Genomic DNA, 16,743 nt, shown 5'->3' on the forward strand with positions numbered 1-16,743 from the left:
GACGTCACGCTCTAAATTCTGATTGAAAGTTCGCAACGTGACTAAACCGCTATGACGTGTAAGAGTGCAAAAATATTTGCGCTGAAAAGGAAATTTGTATAGTTAGATGGCAACCGAACCGGATACTTGTGCGTCTTGTGGTGAATAAAGAAATGTAAACTAAACGCTAAAAATAGCGTCCATATCTGCGAAGTGATATGTAAATAGGACCCCAGGCCGCTGAAGGGACCGACTAACTCTATCACATCATGCCCTTAGGGTGAAGCTTAAGTGGCCCCTGATTTTTTTTCCTCTGTTTATCGGGCTTCCTAAGGAAGAGACCAAATCCCGTGCTGGCAATTCATAGCGGCAGATCTAGTTCATGTTGCTGAGGCGTGAGATTACGGGAGTCTGGTGCGCGCCATTGAGCGCTTACCTTTCTCATTGTCGGCTTGTTATCGAATGAATGTCCGCAACGCTGACCGCGCATAGCTCTGCCACTTAGCTGGTTCTCCGAACGTGGCATTGCGGCGTCGCGATTAGGCAAGCGCAAGGTCACCATCTGCGCTTGAATGTTCGAGATTAAAATTACATCCGCTTCCTGTGTATTTTGGTGACACTTCATCGGAAGATTAAACACACCAGCGCGTCTCGCGTTATCAGTCTCGTGCTTCAGTTTCGCCGCGATTGCGGTGTCGGCACTGATATCGCGCGCACACTGTGTACGGATAAGCATTACGAGTAGTATGCGTATTCTTTCACATTGACCTCACACGAGAGAGATTTCTTTTTTGTTATTATTATTATTATTATTTTTTTCGGCACATCGTCTGAACCCTCTCAGGTGGCCATAGTGACGCTTTACGGCGCGCCGCCAATGTTGTATACGATGCTGCAGGCCTCGTCTGGGCGCCGTTCAGCGTATGCACGGCGGTGAAAGCGATCTGGGCATGTTCAGTATAGGACGCGCGCCTTGCAGATCACTAACGGATCGCGCTATGCTATCAATAACACTGTTGTCGATGAGAGCTCGATGGTTAATTGCTTCAGCACTTTCATAGGAAGGTTTTTCCTCCGCAGAACATCTTTCACGAACTGCGTTCGTATCCATCACGAGTGCACGCAAAGGGAGAAGACTAGCTCCGTGTTTGTCTTTTTTTTTTTTTTTTTTTTTTTTGTTCATTGGAGGCAGGTGCTGCCTGGCAAGGTGGCGAGCTTCCGGGGTGTGCCTTTCCTTTTCAAGACTAGCAGTGGAATCCGACTAGCTCATACCGCCTCGCGTTCTCCTTTTTGTGTGCTGTGCAGGGGATTGAATACGCAGTCTGTGAACGAGAGTTATTGAAGACGCAAGTCATCTTTCTGGTCCGCAGGTGGTGTCGTGCCACCTTTTGCACGTGTAGAGGAACCGCGGTCGTGGTTGAGTTTCAAATTAAGGGCGCGAGTTCAGTGGCACCGTGAATTCCCAGCGCAATGTGCTTGCTCTCCAGGAACATCTCGTTTAGGCCATGGGTCACGGATCACCCTTGGGCGTTCGTGTGGTGCAGCGTTGTGTCGCTAGGGGGTGAGGTTCTTGTGCGTGTGTAAAGGGAAGGGAGTTTTCGTCGTTTCTGCCTCATCCAGTTTCCTCTTGTGTCGATCGTAGGTCTTGGGGCCAGTCGATCGCGTAATTGCGAGCTTGCACGGGGTGTAGGTCAGGTGCGTTGATTTCAACAGCCTACAGTCCGGTGCCCGATTGAGGTGAGTTAGTTGGCCTCTACTTAGGGAAGGTTATTGTTGCCCTATGACCCCATCGCATCCAGGCTGCCCGTTATAATTGTTGTTTCATTCGTTGTATGCGAGTTGCTTGGAAGATTACGGCTTCGGCTACGCTAGCGTGCCGAGTTGGCAAGTAAGACTCTCTCGATGCCGTGGTGACATTGTGGTTCCGAAGGCTGGCGTCCTTTGCAATCAGAGATACTGAAATGTGCTACCCCTTTCTTTCTACTTCGTCTGTTGCGGGGTACATACGGTGGTGTGTGCCTACGTGATTTCGTTACCTATTGTCGTACTCTTTCATCTCGCTCCTCTAAAGCATGATGCACGGTATCAAGCAGTATAGATCCAATCTACTGGTCTGTCTTTGCGATCATTTTCGTGTGTTTGCCTTCGTGTTTCTGAATGAAAGATAACACTTTTATTGCTGGGCAGCGGGTAATCAGTGCGCCCAGGGTCGTTTGTTTCCGCGCTTAATTGTCCCTTCCGCTGTCTCCATTTCGCCCGAGCGCTGCAGCTTTTTCGGCCATAATTGACGTATATAACTTGCAAAGCTTGCCGCCATGTGCAATCTCTCTTGCTCTCTCGCTTTATTGATGAATGCTTATCGTGGCGGTGTCCTGACTTACGGAATCCGTCATGGAAACTCCGAAGCGTAGGAGGTGCAAGGCATAAGAGGACTGATTGTGACGACCGCTTGTCCTGCCCCTGACGTGCTGTATTTTAACGCTTTTAATTTTTACGCGAGAAAATTGTCCGACTTGTCAGCAACGAATCCCGGTGACATCACGGCCCCATGAACTCGCGCAAGAATTTCAATCGCCCCACAACGCTCACGTATGGGACGCGAGAAAATGAAAGAACATGGAATCGAAGCCCGCTGCATGTTTCACTTATTGTGAGCTGGGAGATCGAGCTTGAATGGCACAGCCAACAATGGCGTCGAGGAACCAACACAGCCCGTTAATGGTGATGGCTCACAAAGGAGGAAGTTCCATGAAACGGAGGGTGATGATGAATAATCACGATAGTTCACGATAAGTGCTCACAATATATTTAACTTAATTGATAACGTAATCAATTTCAATTACAAAAAATCTTCGTTTAGTGGGGGATTCGAACCAACGGCCATTGAATTTGTTTACAATCCTGACACGCTACCGACTAGGCCACAAGACACCTTTTTATTCTTTATTGCCAGTTCTCGACAAATTCAAAAGAACGCACAGGAAAGCATTTACATGCTGCCTACCGACTTGATGGAGGCTTTGTTACATAAAAATTCTATAAACGTTGTCAACAGTCCCAGCCGTGGAACCCATTATGGTGTACATGACTGCATTTTCAGTTCCTCTAAAATCCTCTGTACGCACTCCCGAAAATACATGCGCGCCGGCCGTGCATCGGGGTCGCAGTAATAACCAGGCATTCTCTACCGCCATGTATACAATGGAGGTCCATCAACATGATGTGGTCAAAAGGTGCTCCATCCTCGTTTTCCGGGGGCAGATACCGTATGCCATATAGGTCAGTAGGTAAATCTTGTTTGATAGCCCTTTGTAGGACATCCCAAAAATAAACCGCCTGCCAACAATGGATAAATATGAGGTTTATTGTTTAAGGCAGCTTACAGATGAGACAGTGCGAACCCCACGGAACTAGAAATCCCTTTTCCTCTTAAATGTTTTGACTGGCAAAGTTCCTGTGTGCAGCTTAAAGAAGGTCTTTGCTGCAGGCTGTACTTTTATTCTTTTAACCCTCTTTAGTACATCAGCTCCCGGGCGCCATTGTACAAGTACCTGTACAAAGGGACTGGAAAGATCACGTCACATAAATTGTTATAATACTTTTTCTTCCTCACTGTCTTCACAAGAAATCGTGAAAGCATAATCGAAGCTGTGTGCGAAGCGAAACTAATTGCAGTAAAGTGAACTGGACTATGTGCATTGGTCTATAGTATTGAGAATGGTCTTCTACTCCTGAATGTTTCGCTAACTTTACCTGGGTAACGACCGCAGGGAAGGGTGCCGTTAGAGTGTCATAGCGATAGTGACCCATATTGGAAAGGGCAAGCACAAGAAGATAGAAAGCGGCATACTTGTCTGTATTCGCCAGAGCAACAGTTTGCAACTTGTTCATGATAAGCAGCTATGGTATCATGTGATACAAGCGCTGCATTGTTCGAGAGTGAATGTGCAAAAGTTTCACCGCATCTTTGCTGTGTTTGTATGGTCATCAAATTGGGAAGCCGCTCGAACTTGTTAAGGTCTGTCACGGATGGTGGCCTTGGTTTATGGCATCTGTTTCTACGTCAGCTGGTTAGCAGGTTTTTTCTTTTTTCGCGAGGTCAGCGAACCTTTTTTTGCGCACCGTGTGGCAGTTGATGTCGTGTCGCACGTTGCCTGAGTTCGTTGGGGGAGCGGTAGCATACCCAGAAGATTGTGCGGTTTTTGGATAGAGGTTGCCGACAGTGTTCAATTTTTATTTGTACGGTTCTCGAGGAAGTACTTGTATGAGGTGAACTAGGCCACTAGGCACGCTTGGGCGGGGATCTATGTGTATGCCGTGCAGTCAGTGAACCTCGCAACAGTACCTGAGTAGTCTTAGGGCCCTTGGCTATAACTATAATCTGTTATGCTGGTGTTTCGCGTTAATGTAGCTCGTGTAGCACACATGCTCGAATGGTGCCTATGTATCCGGGCTCCTACTCTCTGGGCGCCGGCCGAGTGTTGTATGTTATGTATTAGTGTAGTGCGTAGGCGTATTCCCGCGTCGAAATTAAAGCTTTCTCGTATACGCAGGCCGCTCTGCCATTAGCGCATTCAGCCGCAAACGTGCGGGATTGACTCATCACGAGGGCGCAGACTCAAGCGACAGGAGGCAGGCATTAAAGGTGGCAGGCTCGATGTTCCCGCCGAGAGAAGCCAGCCTTGGTGTCGGAGGATGAGGGGGAAACGTCGTTCTTTGAATGTGTGCACCAAACGTGGCGCCGAGTGCGGCGACTCGCTCGAGAAAACGTTGCTCGCGCTCTTCGAGCAGCAGCGCCGTTATTTACTTGCGACGGTGCCAGGATCGCAAATGAATCCGGCGACCCGCCGTCTGGGACCGGGATTACGCTGTCACCTTCAGGAACGGCTCCTCTGATCTGCGACCCGCTCTGTCCAGAGGTTTTATAACTCGCACAGCCGGCGCACACGGATCGTTTACAGGATATCCCCTGACGGCCTTACACGATAACGGAGGAGAGGGGGGGGGGGGGGGGGGGGGGATCCTGCCCGTAGGAACTTTCATTAGTGACTCTGTCCGTACTCGTGGTTTTTTTGCTCGTTATGTGCGTTTAGTTCTTTCTGTTTCTTTCGGAGGGTAAGTGATTATTCACCATGCCGTCGTTTCCTCCTAGAAAGTAGTTTCCTCTCTCTCTCTCTCTCTCTCTCTCTCTCTCCAGTGGTGTCCGTGAAGACACTGCAGGAGCTTACAGTAACTTTGCAGTATAGGGCAGAACGCTGCACGAGCTTACTTTCAGGTGTTCTAATATACATTTTGGCCTACGGGGCCTACACATGTGTCCCCTGTAATCCCCCCCCCCCCTCCCCCTTCTTCCCCGCTGCGAAGCTGGGCGCTTGCAAAAGAAAGAAATGACAGGCTTCCACGAATGCTAACGTAAAACAGAGGCTTTAACTAGCGTAGTCCTCTTCGTCATAAGGAAGTACGCTGATTGTAGCTTGTAGTAAGATGAGGACGCGATATTTTCCTTGATGTGTGTCCAGTGTTCACGAGGTCTTCGAGATCGAATAGGATAAATGGTGGGGGTTGAGGTGGGGCATTGCGACGGATTTTTCTTGCCTTCTGTCTCCCATTTTCACTACGACACTACGAACCGAAGCCATTGCACGCCACCGAAGCCATCCGTCGCGTCGCTTCCTCATGACTTGCATCTGGCAGAAACTCTTCCTTCATCTGCCTGACGCATGCTTTCTCTCCCGGATAACATTGCCGTCGCGTCGCCTCTCCGCATGGCGACTCGAAACTCTCGACATCGACGCTTTCTGCGATTGCGCAACGAACGTAGCGGCCGAAATAACTGTCATGAACGACGGAAGACTGCTGCTCTAGGACTTCGTGTCGCAGGCCCCTGTCTCCCCCCCTGTTCCAGCTCTTCCAAAGGGCTCCGAGCGTTTCTAATTCCCCCGGGCACCTCTGTGGTTTGCTGCCACCAACCCTCCGTCTTCTTCCCCCCTCAGCGAAATGAAATTTGCTGCGCGTTGCTCGCCGCCGCAGACAAAGCAGCCCCTCGCTCGCTGGTTTCGCAACGCACCCAGTCTCCGTCGTAGTGAGGGGAGCAGCGCGCTGTCGCGTTTGCCCTCGCGGCGCGCTCGCTCCCGTTTTTTACCCCATCTGGGGCGCGCCTCTCGTACGCAGCTTGCATATAATAAAGGCGCCTGCCTCCGGGCGCGGTTATTCTTGCTTTCGCCTGGCAGAGTTGCGGCTCTGACGTCTCTGCAACTCGGTGCCAGGGTGGCGCGTTAATTGTTTTGAAAGTTGCGCGGGCTTCTGCCGCATTCCGTCGTGGTTCTCCGGGGCGTTCGCTCCCACTTTTATTCGCGAAAGGAAAAGAAAAGAATGACTCTAACCGCTGCCTCAGAATTCTTCCCTTTCGTTTTTTAAAAGTGAGATGTAATTCTGTAGACCCCTCTTTCCGCGTACAGCACAGCAGCGTCGCTGCTTGCGTTGGAAATAGTATTGTAATTCATGCGCGTGCAGGCTCTTTCTTCCTAAATTTCTGCACAGGTTTATCCGCGTGAAGGAAAGTAATGGAATGGAAATGCCGGTAGAGTAACGGTAGCTAAACGATGCACCTCTGCGAATGCCTTCTGCAGTGAATCACATCGTGAGCGTGCAGCTCCCTCTAACCACTACTTAACAGTTATGTGCCGTCAGGCTCAGGTACAGCCAGTTTTGGACCCTCTAACCAGTGCCGTATGCTTCCGTCTGCAGCGAGCTCCCCTGGCTGACTCACGCTCGTGTTGACTGCTGGCTCGCTGTTTGCGTGCCTTGCCGCTTGACAAACTAATTGAATTAGCAGACGACTCAACTGCGCGAGGCTTCGTAAATTCGAAGCGCTAGTTTCGTATCCCCGACGGCGTTCACCCAGTTTTGCGGTCTCGTGTCATTGTGCGCTTTGAGTGTGACCGCTCTTTCCCTGCCTCAACGAAGCGTCAGCGTGTGGCTGCTCTGCAGTCAGTGAATTGTTGCCGGTTGCTTCCGCCTTCGAATTTTTTTTTCCTACGCCTTTCTTTTGTTATCACCGGAATCAAGTATGTTACAAATGCGTGTCTGCTATTTGAAGTCGAAGTTGGACGAAAATTTGTTTGGAATGAACAGTTTGAATTAAGGGAGGTTTCCGAAAGCACACACGGTGTTAGGGTACCAAGCAAGTTCGAATTCGAGATTTCACTCGGCCCCTGTTAGTCTGCTGTTACAGAATAAAACGGTCTCTCTCGCTTTTCCCCTGTGCGCGCGTGCGTAATTCGTGTGCAATCGGAGAAAGGCACGGACCGGCCCAATCCGTTTCGCCAAGCCAAGGACAAACATGTTCCGATTGGAGGGAGCCCTGCTGAAGCTGTCATGTGCAATCTTCAATATACTAGCACTTCCTGCGCCTCTGGTTCGGAGTAGGTCGTTCGGGAGACGTCCGATTAGTAAACCGCCTCTTGGAGTACGTATGCGTCTCGGCGTTGTTTCTGCGGCTGCACAGTGAGCTACTTCAGTCGCTGTTCGAAATGGTTAAATTAATATAACGCTTATTATTTTTTCTTTTTGCTGCACGTTTTTTTGTTTTGTTTATTTAATGAGGCAAAAGGATTTTCTTCTCTGTTGCAAAATGAGCCCGTCATATCGCCGTTAAAGACTGTAAAAGCGTGAAATGCTATGAGATAGTTTCTTGTTGTGACAAGAAACTATTTCCCAGCATTTTTAAAGGCAATTTAATGATGCCATCACGGATTCATTTTGGGGCTGAGACGAAAATCCTATGGCTTCAGAACTTTGGACCAAGACTGTAGGTATCACCACGCAGTACTTGCCTGCTAGCGCTAAATAAATCATCAGTTTTCTTCTGTCACCAGTTAAATTCAACAGCTTAACGATGGCCATGATGTCATGGATCTATATATAGTGTGAGCATCTTTATTGTGAAGACTTAAAAAAATATTTCCCGCCGCACACTGGTTCGTTCGCGGTGAAACTGCGCACGGAGTTTGCACGTCGTGGTAATTTCGGACAACTAAAATAGCAGCGGTGGGGTCATCTGTTTGCAAATAAAACCACCAGGGCGAATTAGAGCTGAGGCGAGCATTGCATGGCTGTAGATGAAATGACGCATCCACTGCACTTTGGTGGCGACTGGTGTTCGCAGTTTTTGGTTCCTTGATATCGGCACTGGCAAATAAGTGTTTGCATGGTGCGCGCGGCCGAACAAAATAACAACCTTCGTCAAACCACGGCCGGACTCAAGCGGCGGCGGCGCGGTCAAACTTAGAGATAATGTTACAGTAGTGCAGAAGCTCCAATCGCATTTGCACTGCAAATGGGCCAGATGTTGAGGCGGGGGAATTTTTTTTTTTCTTCAAATCTTCACGATAAACATGCACAATTATGATGGAAATAACTTCTTCACTTGCAATTTCGCCTCTTGAGGCAGGCTAGGTTTTTCTGACCGACGAAGGTGCAATTATAGCGTAGTGTTTTCATCTCTTACGTGACCTTATACAATTTTTGCGTCACAAGCCGTCGCTCGACTGTAGAAAACGAATCATACGAGGAAAAAAGGTCATTTATAAATAACCGATACCAGCTTTGCATGTCCCTGCGCTATATCGACGTTTGCAGCTATTTCGACTTTTAACAAAACATTGCACGTGGACCAAATTTAGCATTTTGCTACATTTTTCACCCCTAACTCCTCATTGAGGAACGCAAACTTGCCGACAAGTTTTGCGTCCACTTTCTGGTGACACGAAATAACGTTGCATGCCGACAGCGCGGTATCGCGGGCGAACGACGCTGGGTTCTCGGCGCGGGGCGTCTCGTGACCGGGCCGCATGCAGGGCTGGCTCGGCAGCTTTTCCGACGGAGATCACGTGGCGGCTTCTTTCTCATCGTCGGCGACAGCGCGTGATGCGAGTCCGGAAGTGGTCGCGGTCGACATGGCGGTGGCAGATTGCCGTGAAACGTCGCGGACGAGTCTGATAATGCTTGTTGTTGTTGTGTCGCGAAACAAACGAACGGGGATGTGAATACGGCGGGGAGCTCTTGCTTTCATTAAAGCAGCATGCAGCCATTGAAAACCAAGAAAAGCATAGAGTTAATAAGTAAAGCAATGTGCATTGGGTGGAACGAAAACCTGGGTACGCGGACCACCATTCCGACATCGCGTCAAGAATTTTCATGCGCCGTCAATCTTTCATCAGTTTTTTTTTTTTTATTTTAATTGTACTGAGTGACGGGAGGAAGGGGCTCCATTTCCACCATCAACTAAATGAGTAAATGAAAGTTTCAAACTATTCGATTCCATGCTATCTAGTCCCGTTGTTGGCGCTTGGCTAAATTTTATGTTAATGGCGTCACTGTCGCTAAAATGTTTACTTCATGCTTGGAAAGGCAGTTCCGAGAAATGGTGGTAGAGATATCAAACTAGGATACACCAATGGAGGTAGGTTTTCCCATTCGGATTCGAGATATTCTTCTGCGGACAAACCGATTCCCTACCCGATTCCTCACAAGCACAGTTCGTGGGCGGCTAATGCTTTGGGCCTTTCCGCTTCCTGTCTGTCTTGGTTGCTGTCCTGAGTTCTAAGCAGTTTAATCTGCCTGCATTGATTCACCCAAAATGATAATATAGTTGAGACGAAAAAAAAAGGGGGGGGGGGGGGGTTACCGAAAGTGTTTTCGCGTTGTAATTTTGCTTCCTGAGGCGAGCTGACCGCTACATTTTCCCGTCCTCTTGCCTGTTTCATTTTCTAGCTACTCCGAGCTTTAGAAGTTAGTCACAAATGCAATTTCTCAGCTGGGAAGGATGGTCTTCTTGGAGTTTCTGTTAGATTCACCTACACTACGTGAACTAGGTGCGTAAAAGCGAGTCGAGTTGTTGTAACTGTAAATAGCTCGAGACGCGATGTATTCGTTGCAAGGTGTTATTGATGATTATATATATCATCGACAACGCTTTCCCTACAGCGCAAAAAAAAAAAAAAAGCACGGTTGCATACAGATCTCCACGAGCAATCGAAGCGATTCTTGTTGTAGTCCGTGGTTCTAACAACTTCCGTGCACCTTGCAGGAACTAGCGTGATGCAGCATGCGTGGCCAGCGTTGTAATCTGGCTAATTGCCAGAACGAACAAAGCAGATTGGGTAATTTTCCTGTCCATAGAGCCCGAGTTTTATAGCATTTACTTTTCCAATTTGCCAAGTCAGCCCGGGAGGCATTCGCGAGGGAACGAGTGGCCAGTGGGGAGAGGAACGCCGTCTTTTGTCCTTAAATGGTTGTGCAGGCGTCCATGAAGGTTGCATGAACAAAACTTCGTTTTAAGCAAAAGAGTTCGGGTCACGCGTATCCTTGGTCCTCGCACGGCTTCACTGCGCTCAAACGTTCATGACCTGAAGGCCTATGACGTACGTACGCCGGTTGCTAGGTCAACCGGATCCGTAGAGTGCAGCAGGGTCTCCCAGTTTTCCCAGGTGACGAGATGCTCTAGGGCCCGCTGGGCAGAGAGTCTAGATGTGGAGGGTGTTGGCGTGGGATTGTGTGACTAACAGAAAATAAGCTGAGAGGCAGAACCCAGAGTTACCGCTATTCAGCTTTGGCCGCGGCTTCGGGTATCTTGAAAACAACTGACGTTCGATCGATACATTTAGCGTGCTCAGTAGACATATATACTGGCTTGCCGAGCCCCCCATGCGCATTCATGGTCAATGGCCGAGTTGGGACAAGGTTTGGCCACTTCGCGTGCACAGGAGCGCCGGATGAAATACCTCTCTGTATCGGTAGCACATTTGTGCAGCGGCTACTTGGTCTGCGTGAGGAAAATAACGCCCCAATTTCCTGTTGTATCTCCTTGCACTTTAAACTTCACCCAAAGCCTGTAAAAAAGCGGCAGTTTGATCGACATAGTGTGCGGATTCCTTGGCACCTTGCGTCATGGAAAACGGCCGCCGCAGAGCAAAGCGGACACTCCTGTAAGCGCTTACTTTTCATCAGCAGACTACGTTCGTGGGGAGGGGGCCGTCATAGATGAAATATGAAGTCGCGTTCACCTGCTAGGGGTTTTATTTAGATCGGTGAGTCGGAGAAGTGATACAGCTTATTGCCCTCAAAAAGAATGGTAAATGGTAATGCGGGGAATTGGTGTGTGGTAACATATTTGTCTAAAATGCAGTTTAGTACTACTGCTACTATACTGCTACAACCGCTCTTCTTAAATGGCTGCACGTGAGCGCTAACTGGGCTCTAAAGCGCACCTAAAGTTTACGTCCTAAGGCTTCTCTATTACGTCCACTGCATCAGCGCCGCCTCTCTCTCCTGGCGGCCATTTCCGAACTACTGTCCGGGTCCGTCGCCTGCACCCATGTCCTGTCTAGTGCACGTGCTGCTCGCGCCCGCTGGCACCCTCTCCATCATTCTGTGTGCGTGCCGTCCTACTCGCCGCACGCGCACAAAATAAATGTTGCCGGTCGCTGCGAGTCTGACTGAAATTCCCCTGTGTTCAAAGAGGGGAGAAAGTTATTGTGCCGTGGGATGCGGAAACATTCCTCCTGGCTCTTTGTATTTAAAGCACACAACAGCAGCACGCTTGCAGTGTCTCTGAATGCCAGCCTTGCAAGCGCACTTGCCACGGCTTCTTGTAACCTGTTGCTTTTGAGGGCATGGCTATGAAGGCAAAAAAAAAAAAAAAATGTTCACGATGAAAATGTTTGGTCGCACAGTTTACAAAAAGGCCCCGCCCACACTCCCTCCAACTAGTAGCATGTATGTAGGCACATTTATTTACCGAAATTTTGCACGGAATCGTAACATTTAGAGAATAGGCATTTCCTTGTCATCGTTATTACTGAATGATGATCAAGTGTTCATGTGGTAGAATGCAGTTTCGAAAAAAAAAAAGTGATTTAAAGTCGCACCGTTTGCTTGCACATACAAGAGCAAGCGTATATATGAGTGCGATGGCTCCGCAAATAAATTACTTTGGAGATGCGCGTGCGCTTGCGATTGCATTCAAATAAATATAACCACTCAAATCAATGGTACGTACTTCTTATCCAAACTAAGAAAAAATTGTTAGCCATAAGCACGAAACTGTTAGGCTGATTTACTTGCGACACACATTTCGCCGTTACGGTAATGGAGTTTTCGTCCACAATTTGCTCCACGGAGTAGACAAGATCCACTAGCAGCTCGATCGAGGCCCCAAGGGCTGGATTGCGCAGAAACGTTCGCAAACACTTACAATGAATCGGAAGTCGGTTTGGGGAATTTCTTTTTGTGATGCCGCCTGTGTACTTCGTAACTCGGTCTGCGGGGCGGTTGGTTCGCACTAACGGTGATTCGTGCCAGCTTGACGCATCTCAGCATCTGTAGCAGTGGGATGAGCCATCGCAGAGGTAATGGGCCTTTCTCCAGTAACCTCAGCGCATGCGTAACATCACAGCGTGCGCACAACCTCCTAGTACGTCATTTTGCACAGCGAATGAAATTTTCTAGCTGGACCACGGACGGGGCTTAGCGCGGGTCAGTCACATTGCCCACGCGAATGCGCTTTTGTCCCCGCAGGCACCGGCCTGAAGTGCAAAAATTAAGCTGTCTGGCCTGCGCATACAAGATGATTGCCTGGCGGACGTGTCCACAGATGGTCACAACATAAAAACACCACCATATTCCTCATGTGTCCCACTGCGGCCCGATGTGCGAGATCACCGGAAGTTTGGAGCGCATGTGGGTCTTACAATATTAACTAATGCCCGTGTGGGCCGTGTCCGGAAATATTCGTGAAGATTTGTTAACAAAGCTTGGAAGCAGGCCGTCTATGAGAATCGCCAGTTCAATGTCGGTGGAATTACGTCTGCCGTAATTAATGTAATGCAACCGCGCACATTCATTGTAACGGAGGTGAATCTTGGCTGAGGTTGGTTATTCCATCATTTGCCGATACGGTTTCTGTCTTACGCATGGCAGGCGGCCGGGGCGGCTACCTCGCCGCAGCAGCCCCGATCTGTCGGATTGCGAGGCGAGGCATGCATCCGTGCTTCAGGCAAGACCCTCCTCTCGCTGGCAGGGCCGGTTGCTGCCTCCTTCGAGCGAGGGTGCGCGACCTCTTACGTGAAATAACCCGCAGCCCGTTTTCCAGGCCGCGCCAACGGCGTTGCTCACGATCGGGCTCGGAGCATCTGGGGGGGGGGGGGGTTTAGTCACACGGCTGGGCGATGGTCGGATATCGGATACCCTTTCCGTCGCGTCAAGACAGGAAGCCGAGGCAGCCGCGCAATCTGTCGCGCTCCTTTGAGTCATCGGACGTTTTATCCCGAGCGCTCTTGTCGACGCAGCCCCAGCTCTCGCCTCCTTTCTTAGCGCTGTTCTGCTTGTTGGATGATTGCGATAGTGAGCTCGGCCTCTGTGCCTCTGTGCACGTTGCTGCTGAAGCATTATTACCAGGCAGCGAAGGCGAAGATGTGGTAGCTGTATTCACTTCCGCGTAGGACGCCCTTTAATTCCGTAGACTAGTAAAGTCGATCTGTCACTTCCATTGGCTGAAAGACCTTCAGGGGTGGAAGCGCTGCTCTGTATGCTCCATTCTGCTCCAAACTGCTTTTCCTGCTCCATCCTGCTCCAAAGAGGAATAGTGCTCCAAAGCGTTTCCAAACCAGCTGCCTAAGTGTACTGACGTCAAATTTCGCCAAAGGCTGGTTTTTGCTGAACAGTGAATCACAGTATTGCCTGCAAAGAATGTGATCCAACCCGCCATAGTATTGTAGTACACTTGTAACCGTGAGAAGCACAGCAGGCTGATGACATGTTTTGAGTTGTACATCCTTGATTTGGGAGCTGCCATATTTGAAATGATGACTGCGTGCCGGCGGCAGAAGTACAACACATCTTATGCTGTGCCTAATACAAATAAACATTGGAGAAGCATATTTGAAGTTATAATAAATATTTATTTGCAAGTAAATTTAGAATGGGGTGCAAGACTGGAGGGAATTAATTGTGGAAAAACGCTGTTCATGTGGCATAACATCTCACAGTCTTTTAAATCACCTGTGGAGAGAGAAGTGATGCAGTTACTGAAAAATACCATGAGCAGTTAGAAAACTTGTTCAGCTGCATAAAACTATGAGTTCTGGTGCTTCTCCTGTGAAAGCAGGAAGGTACTCCACCATTGAGCCTGTTTATCAATAACAATTGTGCAAAGTCCTCGCCAAACAAAAAACATACTTGAATTGTTTAGGGGGTGCTGCATGAAAGGGTCCATTCATTAGAAACCATCTCAAGGGGGTTGGAAAATCGTACAGGGCTTATCGCCAACATGCTCTGAAATTGAGGAAGGGGCAGTGTCTTTCATGGAAAAAAACATCAGGAGCCACAGACTGATGGAGGAAAAGACTACCCTTGAGTGCAGTCTGTCCTCCTTTGGGGCACTACTGACCAGTGTCCAGGAATTTATCGGCTCGGGCATGGGATCGGAAGTGACGTGAACGAGATAGTGTGGATTCCAGACTAGTCGCAGTGCTTGAGCACATCAAAGTGGCAGACTCCATATTTCTCTGTCAAGCCAGATGAACAAATGCCAAATTTTTTCAGAAAATTTTTCATTGCATTTGCTACTAGTCTGTTTGCAATCATTGCTCAATCTGTTATTCTGTTATTTTAGACATTTATACATGATTTGGCAATTTCTGTTGTCACATATGCATACAGAGTCAACAAAGTATTGAACTTAGAATAAAAAGGAATCAAGGTGTTTGTTTTTCTATGTCAGGAATATAAAATTGCGAATCAAGGCATTTTGACCCCAGAAACCTGCTCTAAAAAATAACTCTAGTGCTCCAAAACTTGTTTTATTCCTCCAGAGCTGCTCCAAAATGGCGTTATTACTACTTCCTGAGCTGCTCCAAAATGCTCGAGCCTGCTTCCACCTCAGAACCTTGCTTTGGCCACACACTTCATGTGCACACACATAATTCCTGATTAGTAAACATGGTGCATGCTGATGAAAGCGTGATCTTAGAAGCAGTGTTTTACCCATACACCCTGGAGCTGTAGAAGACATCCCTTTAATTCATAATGATTGACCACCAAAAATGACTACACTCAACATCCCGCCCTCCACGCACGCACATGCACGCGCACACACACATACAGTTTCAATTACATCTTTATTTTCAAGAAAGAACTGGATGATCTCTTGGGCTAAATGCTACACAAAAGCTTGATGAGGCCTAATGAGACCATTTACATGGCTGCAGCATACAAAGAAAGCAGTGGAAATCTCACTTCTATCAATATCAAAGACAAGAAATGTGACAGAATAGAACAATAGTTATTTCAAATAATGTAACCAGCAATGAACTGAAAAGAAACCCATCGTAAAACAATGAAAATCTTATGCGATGCAAGATAAGCGAAATACACAGATCACAGGTGCACAAAAAAGCTTGTAATTGTTTTTTGTTCATTCCCGTAATTCAGGAGGAAACCCCTGCTGGACTAGTCAAAGTGGCATTTTCATCATGGTTTCTTCTTCTTCATCTTTTTTTTTTAATTATTATTGCAAGGTTGCAGTCTTTCCCCAATTTTACATGATAGCTCAAGGATCCCATATCAAAGAAAGATGCATCGATGAGCTGGCCATAAGCTGTAATTTGTGGTTGTTCGACAGGGTCATGGCGTACGACTTTGCACAGGACTTTCGAACATCCCACAATGATTGTATTAAATTTTACGAAACTGCATGGAATGAGTGACGTAAAATATGAAATAAAGGTAGCTGCATATCTAAAATCATCAAATTTTATTAAAAGAATTATATTTTATAAAAAATTATCAAATTTTATAAATCAATTGATTTCACTTAAAAAATTCATTTCTTAGGTGGGAGTTAGTACTCCCACCTTTCTTTCGTTTGTGAGCCACACATGCTCTTTGCGACACTGTGAAAGGTATAGTCCTCTCGTCCAAGAAGGATGCAGGAATACTGAAAATAACCCCTGAAGTATTTCAACATTTTTCATTTAAAACATGATAATTGAAACAAAGTGTATGGATCGGTATTTTTTAAAGTACACAGTGTTGTAGTCACTGGTAAAATAAACAAACCCCGTACGGGCAAAGCTCCGCGAAGGGCTGCTGTGAGGTAGTGATGTGCCATCGTTTGTCAACATGGCTGTCTAGTCGGTTGTGTTGCCTGTGTGATGCTCGTATCATGGCCATCTCGATTGGTGCTCGTACACAACTAGTACACTTTTTGTGGCACAAATGGAGCCTCCTGCCAAATTGATAGTGCGGCAGATGCCAAGAAACACAATTATGTAGTGCACACCATCCTAATTTGCAAGAATGGAAGCGTGGGCGAAGCGCCCGTCCTGTGTGTCTCGCAGTGTCCTTGTCTTTTTAGCGCTATGCACCAATCCATCCTAATTGGCCTAGGTAGCTCGTAGCTTTTATAATGCTGCAAACGGTTTGTGAGACAGAATATAGACCGCACAAGGCATGCTTGTGCGGCTTTGGAACAAGAGGGGTTGATATATGTATTGTGTTGTGCTTCACATTGAGCAGTATCTTATGGCTGCATACTAATGAGTCTGTGCGTAATTAGAGAGGACCACAGGTCGCAATCACATCACATTCTTAAGGCGGAGCTGAAGTGTCCCCATAATGTTTTGCATCATGTCAAATGCATAGCACCTTTATTGCAGCGACACTGACATGATTTGGAATGACCTCGTTCGTAAAGCACTTCTG

The 16,743-nt window shown here is 47.8% G+C and overlaps 1 protein-coding gene across 2 annotated transcripts in view; it reads left to right on the forward strand.

Moving 5' to 3' along the window:
* LOC146186784 (uncharacterized) overlaps positions 1-16,743 on the forward strand; it is a 90,739-nt gene that overhangs the window by 24,243 nt on the left and 49,753 nt on the right. The window lies entirely within an intron of this gene.

The sequence above is a fragment of the Amblyomma maculatum genome, chromosome 6 (genome assembly GCF_055883805.1).
Source record: "Amblyomma maculatum isolate TAMU_Amacu chromosome 6, ASM5588380v1, whole genome shotgun sequence".
In the NCBI taxonomy this organism is placed as follows: domain Eukaryota; kingdom Metazoa; phylum Arthropoda; class Arachnida; order Ixodida; family Ixodidae; genus Amblyomma; species Amblyomma maculatum.